Below are 3,385 nucleotides of genomic sequence, written 5' to 3' on the forward strand. Positions count from 1 at the left end.
GTGTTTTCTCTTTCCTTCAGTGTCACCCCCACCCCACCCCCACTTTTACGAAAGGTAAGAATCATTAGGAATTCCTCTTAAAATCCAGCAATCTATGCATACTACTAAGGATCAATGCTTTGTAAGCTGGCTGGTGTTCTGCAATAAATTCTAGCTTTTATAGACTTTTCCTGGACCTGGTAGCTGCTAATGCCATAGAAATTGATTATTTGTGGTGTTTTTATCACTGCCTAAAATATCTAATTGCTTTTTTCTCCACAGACTTGGATTTCGTCTGCTTGATGCTTGACAATTAATGATGAGGACAAAGCTCTTGAGGGACAGATCTTGGGCCTCCAGAGGCAACATACCTGATCTGAATGAACAGATTCAAAATTTATTTTAGCTGAATTCAGAAACCCATTGAGCCCCCATTTGTCTATCTTGTTGTTTAAATGGGCAGGGCACAGGCACAGGTACCGATCCGTTCTCTGCTCTGGCATTTCAGCGCTACAGTGGGAGCACAAGAGCATCTCAAGGAAGAGCTAATATCTGAAATAAGGACAAGCACCAAAATATGTTGTGTCTTTATAGGTGAATGTGAACAACCATCTTACCAAGTGAGAAAAGCCAGGAAGATGCATGTTGCTTAAATATGTGTTAATGCAGATCAAGGTTGGTCCTACACAGTATTCTGTGGTTGATGTTCCTTCATCTCTAGTTACCAGTTAGTGACAGATTAGTTCTCTTGATCCATCCACTGCTGTATTTTCTCACCATGGCTACCTCTGATTTATTCTGTTCTGAAAAGTTTGGTCATAGTATGGGGGTGTTTTTTTTTACATAGGTTCTCACCAAAACAGCAGGTAAATATTTCACAGTTGAAAAGTGACATTTGATATTGTGAAATCTAGAAAGCGGTGGGGGTGGGTGGGAAGAGGTGGAAGAAAAGACAAGAAGGGAAGGAAATCTGAAGGAATACCTTCTCCAGCCACAGTTAATTAATGCAGATAGCTTCAACAAACCACATGGAGAATATGGGGAAGATCTGCTTTACCTCACATGAGAATATGTGGCCTCCCAAAAAAATCACATAATGTTTGAAACCATGTAGTAGAAAACCATGAACCATTCAAAATGGTAGGTGGCCCAAGGGGCCATTTGTTTTCACTTTATATCACCCACTCTTCAGGAGTAATGTCCATATTTTGGTACACACGTGAGATATGTCTATATCCTTGTGTTTTTCAGTTGCCAAGGAAGAGAAGGTGTCTGTGGCTTTAATAGTTATGCAGAATAAGTAATTGTGGGAAAGGTAGCTTCCTTTATCTCTGCATGACAAGTTCAAGAAACTTCATAGAACATTACCTGAAGCAGGAACGGTGTGGTGTGAGAGAATCCACAGGTTCTCGCTTTAGAATAATTCTCATCAACACAGAGGACCGATTTATTGGTTTGTTTGTTTGCTTGTTATTAAATTTATATCTTGCCCTTCCTCCCAATGGAGTCCCGGGTGGTAAACAACAAGTGTGTGTGTGTGTGTGTCTTCAGTAGGTGCCAAAATGACAATAAAGACGGTGCCTGTCTAATATTCAAGGGGAAGAGATTCAAAAGGGTTGCTGCCACAACACCAAAGGAACAATTCCTTCATTGTGTGATAAGATGGCATTTGTAGGAGACCCTCACCCGTGGAGTGCAATGATTGATTGGGTGTAGAAGGGGTAAGATGATCTTTCAGGTAGCTGTATAGGGCTTTCTACACCCAAACCATCACCTTGAGCTTAGCCTAGTAGTGAAATGGCAGTGGTTTGAGCAGGGGCCCCATGTGGAATGTAAGGGTTGGATGACAATGGATGTGCATAACCTCTGAGAAATGTATGTAGAAGTGGGATCGAGCAACCAACGATCCATCAAAAGGCATGGCCACGTGGCCAAAAGTCTATTGCAGTAAAAACCCATCATGAAATTTGGCCAAAGGATAGTGCAGAATGTGAGAAAACAGCAGGTTGGCAGCAGAAAGAGGCCAGCTTGGAACAATGAGGGCATGTGGGTGGAAGGAAGACAAGAGCAAGACTGATCAGGGAGGAGGGAGTGCAGGTGAAGCACTATCTCTGATGGTTATAATGCGTTGGCAATCCCTGAGCTATTGCGGCTCAGCAGTAGAAAAAGGTTGCCCTCCCAAACCTTTCGAGAACTGTGGGTTTCATATGCTGAGGAAGAAACTCCCTGCTGGATTTCCCTTTCTGTTGCTGCTGGCTGGTACCTTACACATTGCCTACCAACCTGTGTATTAAACGAGTGTGACCTTATAAATTACCTCAAATTATTGTGTGTATTTATATTTGTTAATAAATTAATGGGTTCATTCACAATCTAATTGTTTCTTGTATGATTTGTGTTTATTTTACTGTCACGTTCATGTGAAGTACCTATATTATGTTGGTGTCACTAATTTTGGGTGAATTTTCCCCCCAAAAGACAACACTACTCAATTATGAAAATAGCTTCCTGATCCCATTAAGCACAGATAAAAAAGATTAAGTGGCATTTTTGTTTTTGTTTTTTATTTGTGACAATACACATTAGGCACACCTATGATGAACTAATTACTTTAGTTAGATTTTTCCCCTATACAGAAGAAGCTGGTTACTCATGAATAAGAGGAGGAATGCATTAAGCAGAAATATGTGATGAATGTAAAATGCTTTTTATTGTCCAGATCCCCACATGTGCAGGAGGTTCTCCATAGCAGTCCAATAGTCAGAGCTCCATAAACATCCATGCAAAGTGCGGCACATACAAATTCTCCAGTTCTTGGAGATGTCAGCAAATTTGACCTATCCACCTGGCCTGCCTCACTGTGCAATTTGGCAAAATGTGAGTGGGTTGAAATTCTCCCATTCCAACCATGTATCTGATCTTCCATCCGCTTGAACCAAAACCGGGCAAGAGGAACTGCCGTCCTAGTTGAACAGGGATGCTTACAGTGCAGGACTTTGGGGTAGGAGTCCAGGGTGCCCATTAAACAGAACAAGCAATGGGTTGGCTTGCCACATTTTGAAATTAGGAAAGGAACGCACTTAAAGAGCCCCACCACAACCGCTACATCAAGACCTTCAGATTGCTTAACTCAGCCTTTGCCAACTTAGTGGCGTCCACATGCTTTGCCGTCCAACTCCCGTCCGTGTTGGCGGGGGCTAAAAGATGTCCAAAACATCTAGAGCTGTGGTTCCCAACATGGGGCACACACCCCACGGGGCAATTTGATTTTTAAGGGGGGCAATTAGAGAATGAATTATTAACAGTGAATGGCCTTTTCAGCTTCCTCCACGTGAACAGGAGTTCACTTTTTTGAATAATAAGAATTATATGTCACGGGGGGGCATCAGGATTTTAAAGGTGCTTA

The 3,385-nt window shown here is 42.1% G+C and overlaps 1 long non-coding RNA gene across 1 annotated transcript; it reads left to right on the forward strand.

Moving 5' to 3' along the window:
* The first annotated feature begins 973 nt into the window (after window positions 1–973).
* LOC310676394 lies at window positions 974–2,351 on the forward strand. The gene is made up of 2 exons (XR_014510530.1): window positions 974–1,432; window positions 1,655–2,351. It is a non-coding gene; the product is annotated as an uncharacterized lncRNA (long non-coding RNA).
* Window positions 2,352–3,385: the final 1,034 nt, after the last annotated feature.

The sequence above is a fragment of the Podarcis tiliguerta genome, assembly GCF_965153285.1.
Source record: "Podarcis tiliguerta genome assembly, chromosome: 4".
NCBI lineage: Eukaryota > Metazoa > Chordata > Lepidosauria > Squamata > Lacertidae > Podarcis > Podarcis tiliguerta.